The sequence below is a fragment of the Eretmochelys imbricata genome, chromosome 7, assembly GCF_965152235.1.
Source record: "Eretmochelys imbricata isolate rEreImb1 chromosome 7, rEreImb1.hap1, whole genome shotgun sequence".
NCBI classification, from domain to species: domain Eukaryota; kingdom Metazoa; phylum Chordata; order Testudines; family Cheloniidae; genus Eretmochelys; species Eretmochelys imbricata.
This window is the reverse complement of record NC_135578.1, coordinates 56,271,320-56,278,867: the sequence shown is the minus strand read 5'-3', so window position 1 is coordinate 56,278,867 and position 7,548 is coordinate 56,271,320.

Here is a 7,548-nt window from a genome sequence, read left to right as displayed (position 1 = left end):
AGAAACCTGCTTGCCCCACAGTGGGGGAATGGATAATGTATTCCAGGTGTGTCACCAGCTACGCTCACTTCACCTCTGCACCATGGAGCCCCTTCTTGCCACCTTTGAGGGGATCTGAGGCTGTGAGGGGGGTTTTGGCCTGGGGACAGGTCTGAGCCAGCTGGTATGGCTGGGGAGGACTGTGAGGGGCTCAGTGCCTGTGCTGGCTGGTGTGGGGGGGCACCGAGAGGCTGGCACGGAGCTTTGGGGGGCTCTCCATGTGCTGGCTGGTAGGTGGGGGCAGGATCTGATAGGCCAGTCTCAGGGCTCTTTGAAGGCTGTGCATTCCTCCAGGCTCTTCTCACTGTGTTCCATGCGGACTCACTAGCCCCTTCTCTCTCCCCCGCTCTTCACCCAGATGCCTGTCACTGCAGCCTGCAGTCTGTCTCACTGCCTCCTTTGGGGAAGGTCAGCGGGTGCTTTGCCCCATGGGGGGCAGCCAGCCTGAGCCTGTGCCATTCTGGCTGGGGTTTGGGGGAGGGGGTTTTCTAGTTGCGATGTCTCCCTCTCTCCCCAGTGAAGGGGCAGGATACAGAGTGACAGACAATCACTCACAGTGAGGGATTGCTGGGGGGAGGAGAGGGAGGGCATTGCATGGGACCACCCACTGTGCCAAATTAATGGGCGCCACTGTCTGCCCCAGGAATCCTCACCAATAAACTGGAGAGGGACAGGACCAATTAGCTGGGGCAGGTTTGCATCTCCGTGAGCAGCTACCGTGCTCTGTTCCTCCTCTCCAGGTGCAGGCCTCTTGACATGTCCACTATTTGGAGGAAGTGGGGAGAGACCCAGGTAGGTCCTGGGTAGATACAGAGCTCTGAGATCTCACTCCTTTCTCATCAATGCACCTCTGAGAGTTCCTGGTATCTTAGGGCCTCTCTTCCCCATGCGTGCCTGGGTGGGGATCAGCTGCAAGTTCCCCTCAATGCTCTTCTTCTGTAGCGGAGGCTTCCTTGCTCGTGCTAGTGGATGGGCCCTGATTGACTGCACTGGCCTCTGAAGATCTCAGTTTCCAGAGGAGGCCTGGGCGGGAGCAAGGCTAGCACCAACCCATCCCTGGGGGAAAAGAGCTCTGGAGATGAGAGGGGACTTTGGTCAGTGCCCCAGCCTGTTCAGTCCTGGCTTCCTCGCTCAGACTGACAAGGAGATGCCTGCTTGAGGTGTCAGGGGTGCGAGCACAGGATCTGGGCTGAGACCCACCAACTGGTTTCACACAGGGATGCTAGACAACCACTGGCAAGCCAGAGAAGTGCCCTGGGAAGCTCACACCGGGCACAGAGGGCTCCCTTCTCCCTGCTTTGGGTATGCCAGTCTCTGAGCTCACTCACCAGGGAGGATAGTTTTGGCGGTCGTGTTTAAGAGGCTCTAGTGGATGGAAGGGTCTCTGGTTTATGTGAGAGAATGTATCAGTGGTGGGGAAGGTCCCTGCCAGTCCAGAAAATGCTACGGCTTTGACTTTGCTCAATGCAGTGGCTGTTAACTGTTGTCTCATTGTTGGAGGAAAACCAGGGGCACTGCTATCAAATAAGAGAACTGTGATCACAACGAATGGCCTTGTCATTGTCTCCCTGAGATGACACACTGCTTGGATTCCATCTCCTGGCTCTCCTGGTGGCTTTCTCTATCAGAAGCCATCCAGAACTGCTTCTCTCCCTCTCTTACCCTGCCTCCTCCCTGTGACACATTGTACCCCTGTGTCCACACCCGACACACTAGGGAAATCCTCTTTGTACAAAGATTTTGCCTTGTGAGGGATCATTTGAAAACTCATAATTTGCTGGTCACTATTGTCCTGATAAAATGAGTGGCAACATTGTATGGGAAGTTATAAGATTCCACTGTAAAGTGCTCTTTACACATGGTCTGTCTCAAACAATGGAATGTGTGCTTTGCTTAGTTTGCATTTAAGCAGTAAACAAAGTCATCAAGCAGGAAGTGTGGACAAAGAAACCTCAAACAGGTGAGAAAAAGCAGCAGGGAACACTATGGACCTTTGGTCTCCAGAATCTCAGATGGAAATGTTTTCCCCTGGGGGTGGGGTGGGGGATGGACACTATAAAAAGGAGGGACTAACACCCTAAGGCACCTCTTTCTCTCTCTCTCTCTCTCTCTGTCCATCGATTCACTGCGTGAGAAGGGATAAAGGAGGCAGCCATTGAACTGGAAAAGGGGTCCTGGCCTAAGAAGTTTGATCAGTAAGATGGTTGAGAGCAGATAGGGAGAAAAATTTGGCTTTTAAATTAACATAGTTTGTTAAGTTAGGCACTAGTAGTGTTTTATCTTTTCATTTCTTGTAAAAAGTTCTGACCTTTATGCCTCATTATTTGTACTCACTTAAAATCCCTCTCTTTGTAGTTAATAAACATGTTTGATTGTTTTATCTAATCCAATGTGTTTAAGCTGAAGAGTCGGTGACACTCCATTTGGAATAACAAAGCGTGCATATTACTTCTATAAAAGAAATACGGACTTTATATGAATTTGTGTTGTCCACGAGAGGGCTGGGCAGTACACTACACACAAATCTAGGGCTGGTGGTATGCTGGGGTCACCCAGCAGTATAACCGAGGCTGGTAAGAGCCAAGGTGTGACTGGCTGGCTGCAGCACACACAGACACAGCTGGGAGTGACTTGCATGCTGGAGGCTGTTTGTGAGCAGCCCAAGCTGGAGGGTACAGCAGGAAAGCATTGTAAAGGGCACCCCATGTTAGAGGGCAGGGGTGACACAGCTACACATTAGTATACTCTGGATTGTACCTTGGTATGTCACACCCCCACCTCTCTCTTTTTCCCCTTAGTTAGGGAAACTGGGGCCAAGTGGCAGGTCCTTCCTTTGAGGTTATCTGAAGGACCCTCTTGCCCTTGCAAGCTGGAGTAGCTGCAGCAGGATAGGAGGCACTCGCCCCTTCCTTCACTTGTTGTCTTTCTGCTGAATTCCCATCCTGCTCAGAAGTGGTTTGTTCTGACAGTTTGCCATGAATCTTGGAAATCTCCATTCCTTAGGCCTCTCTAAGACAGAGCAGCTGACTCTTTGCACACTGTTTGAGTGGCCACAGGAGAAGCAGATGGACCCAGTCCTGATGGAGAAGGCATGGGAACATATGTGCACAGGTCCTGCCCTCCCATGGCAGACTGCAGCCCCTTCTGCAGCATGAAAGGAGATGGCTACAAAGCTTCATCCCTAACAGGTGAAGAAGAGGAGGGAGCTGCCCCCAGGACAGTCTCTGTCATCTCCAGGTAGGAACCAGGCCGGTCAGATCCAGCCTGTCATCTTGTCACCAGCTCATGGCCACAGATTAAAGGGAAGAGGGATTGTCACTGTGCTAATGCCAAAAGTAGCTATGGAAACAGCATGGAAAGGTGCTCTGGGATCCAGTTACTTGTCCCACAGATCCTCTAACAGGAGAAACATCTCTTTGGGGCTAAGCAAGCCAGCTCTGTCTGCTCTGCCAAAAACCCGACCCAGCTAGGCAGAGATACCAAGGCGATACAGTTAGGAAGGCCCTGGCAACCAGTGACATGGAGGCTCTGAGGAAGATCTATGGGATGGAGCTCTCCAGAGCAACTCAAATAGCAATTCTGACATCTCTTCCCAGGGCCCTTATGTTCAGCTAGGGTTCATGCTCAATCAGAGAGTGCCCCTAGGGAAGTATGCAAGCCACCGGGGCATGGCTAGGATCCTGGTGCTAGAGGCCAGGCTGCATAAATAGGACTCCAAGCTTCTGAAATGTAAAACCAGGACACATTTCCCATTGGTGACATGGGGCAAGGTGGTTGTGGGCAGGGATCGGCAGTTCAGAGGGGGATGAAGAAGTTGTTGACAAAGGTCTGTGTGGAAGGCTTTGGCAGCTGGGAGGTGGGCTTTATTAACCAAACTGCTGAACAGTTCAGGACCAGCCTTTTGTCTTTCAATGCCCAGACGTGGGTGGTCCCTGACAGGCCTTCAACACACCAAAAGAACACTGCTGCTGATAGGGCCAGGATACTGTGAGGTTGGGGCCTTCGATCCGCCATGTGGAGAACCAGGAAGAAAGGTACTTAGCTATCTCACTTGTAACTCAGCAAGCTCTACATGAGCATGAGGTAGTTGAAAAGTCACATCCATCATCCTTGATCCAGTGTGACTCTGAAGTTCAGTCCGTGCTGTTTAGAGACAGGGCTGAACTGTCAGCTACTCCTCCAGCCCTAGGTGTCCCCACCAATGGAACGTGGTTCCTGCCCTGGAGTCACCTTGTTGGGCCTCCGTAGTCTCCATGGTTGGGTACCTTTCCTTTGGCTCCACCAATGAATCCCACCACCTGATCTATGGGGACAGCACTCCCTTCCCTGCCTGTTTGCAGAATGGACATGAAATCCCATTGCAAAAAGCCATTCCCTATGATTTGCACCAATTGGCTTTAGTGTTGACTTGTAGAGAATCCCTTTTCCTGGGTGCAGGGGGAGAGGAGAACCCATGCTCGCCGCTCCCTAAAACCTAGACTTTCCCCACACACTGCTGCACCCATGGAGCTGAGCCTGGCCATGATGTCTAGCTTCTGGGGTGAGAAGGGAACCCACACAAATGACACATTAGCAGTGAGGAGTGCAAACCAAATTAGAAACTATTTGTTCAGATCAGAGTGAGTATGCAAACTGGAAGGTGCAGTGGTTAAAGCAGGTTGAAATGTGGGGAGCTCTCTCCCGACACTAGCTAGGGAGGAGGCCAGTGGGGAAGCTCTCGCTATATGTTTAGCAGCACCAACCAGGGGAAAGGGGGAGCTCTCAGTGGTGCAACAGGGCATGCTGGCCCTTTAAGACAGACAGCATTTCCCTGACCCAGGTCACAATCCCGAACAAGAGGTATGCTGGGAGTTGTAGTCCAAGAGAGTTGGGTAATATAGGGGGGCAGGCGGTATAAAGCATGCTGGGAAGAAACACACTATATAAGCAGCTCCATTCTTTCCTGAGAGAGACTAGAAGTGAACTGGAGCTAGGGGAGGTGCTGGCACCACCTGACAAAAGTCACAGATTGTGGAGGCACCCTGGGAAAGAGGGTTTGGCGGCTGAAGTTAGTGGTGAACTTTGTGGGGTTTGTTAGGAGCTCCAGCAAGGGGAAGGACTTGGAGAGAAGAAAGGGGCCTCAGGCAGGGGAGCTGAGAGGGCGTGGACGGGGGCATCCAGACTGGGTGTTTGCTTCCTTCTTTGGAGCCCAAAGCAGCTGACAGTGGGTGCATGAGATCTGCTCTTCACACCACTGCATCAAGGGTGGAGGCTTGCACAGGTCCTCTACAGAAAGGCTGTGACCCAGAGAGAGACTAGGACCATGTGCTTGGTCTGGTCTTCTGCACTCTGAAGAGGAGTGGCTTCAATCTCAGCCAGAGAGCCAAGCACAGAACTTGGGCAAAGCTGCTCCAAACCAGCACAGCAGCAGGGAAAGCGAGGTGGTCTCTGCATTCCCACAGTGGTACGATCAGACCCGGCCACACTGAACTACTTTGTCTCCAATGTGCTATTTTATAAAAGCTTGTGCTCTCTCTTAAATGTCCACCATGGAACTGGATTATGTTCTCATCTATAGCCATGAAAATCTGGATTAGTTTAATTGAGTAGCTTCTGATTACGTCAGGTTGACTGGGCTCTGCTAGAGCAAGAATAGCCTGTGGTTATTCCATGGTGGACACGAAGGGAACGGAAGTACTGAGGGCTGCCCATGTGAGTCCCAGGAATGGTTACTGTGTGAAAATGCATAAGGCACTTGAAGCTGAAGGGGGTTTCTCCCCCTCCTCGTTGGGAGGACACATCTCAGCAGAGTCCCCGCCCCTCTGTGGCATATGCGGCAGTTGTGCATGTGGAAATGCCAGCAAGCATGACTGTGTTTTTAGCTGTCTGTTAACTGAACAGAGCCGCTGAAAATGAAGAGGCTCCAACACCATGTGCCTAGCCAGCAGATTGCTGGCTCCTGGGCCACACTTCGGGAACCTCTGCTCTGAGACGACAGCATCAAAGGGCAGGGGGCGCCTCATTTGTCAGTTTTTAAACAGCTTCATACTAATCCATTGGGAAAGGCAGGGTTTGCTCACTCTGCACATGTGCAGATTCCTTATGACCCAGTGGAAGCCAGTGTCATCTGTACAACCAACCTGCTTCTGCTGTGGTGGCAGGCCCCACCACCTTCTCCTAGACTCTGCACAGCAAAGCGTGTGTAGGTGCCATGCCTCTAGTGGCTCCCGCTATGGCAGCTGTCCCCAAAGGGTGCATCCTCCAGGGTGGCTGGGCAAGGCAGTGTAAGATCATGGAGGCTCTGCCTCTATTAAGAGTTGGGTGTGGGTGGAACAGAGGGAATCCAGAAGAGCCCAGGTCTGGTTCCTTCCCAGCCCACCCAGTCTATAGTGCCATGGACCTGAAACCCTGCAGGGAACCCCATGAAGAAACTTCCATTAGTTCCTGGGGAAAAGCTTGGTATAGTTTCTCCTTAATGCCTCCTCCCAGGGTGGGCGAGGAGACAGCCACGGAAATAGACAAGGGACCCTGGGAGCTAGGCCACTGGTACTGAGTGTTCTGGAAAGAACACCAGAGCATTTGAATTGCAAACATGTAGGAGAAAGACAGCTCAGTGACATGCTGGGGCCCCCATCCTTGGACTTTGCTTAGATGACACTTCCCCTTCTGTTACTGGGCCCTCACCAAGAACTGGCATCTCCTAAACAGCAGCCCTTTTGCGGCCTCTCCTCTTTCACAATGTGGGTTTGATTTGGACCCTTTAGACAATCGCTGGTCTTTCTTTTCCCCACGTTCTTATCTTGTGCGCCAATAACCAGACAGATGGAAACCTCTAACGGGACTGCTCCAACTTTCATTTTATTGTTGAAAATGGAATTCGGGGATGGAGAGGTGGGTGCACAAAAAGAGGGCGATTTGTTGCAAAAGGGAAAAACAAGGGATTCTTTGGATGTACATTGGCAAAGGAATTCCTACCCAAGTGGAAATGACTCCTTAAGCAGGAAAGCGGACAGGCTGAATGCTCCACCATGGTAGACATGCTTGGCTTTTCATCTGTAAGGTCTACTTCACGGATTATCCCACGTACAAAACAAAAAGGTATGTTATATGTATATTTATTTGTGTGTGTATATATATGTGTGTGTTATATAACACACACACACATCCTACATCCCTACAACTCCCGATCCCTAGGGGGTTCAGTTACCTGGCCATGCATATATCTGCAGTATACAAATGTATTGCCGGCTGAGACAGTACTTTCCTGACTGGTGGCTGGTGAGACTGGCCATATGATAAATAAATGGGTGAGGTGCCTCAAAATGAAATCTGACCGCTCACACCTGTGGGTGTATGTGTGTTCTCAGCCAAGCATTGAGTAGCTGCACCACTTTGCCTGGGTCCCTGGCTACTTCCTACAGCTGTGCCATCTCACTGCCTATGCTTTAAACAGGATTTTTGTGCCATGGAGGGGCAAGGACAGCTATCACACCAAGGGGAGGGAGGAAGGAGCAGATTGACATATGCTCA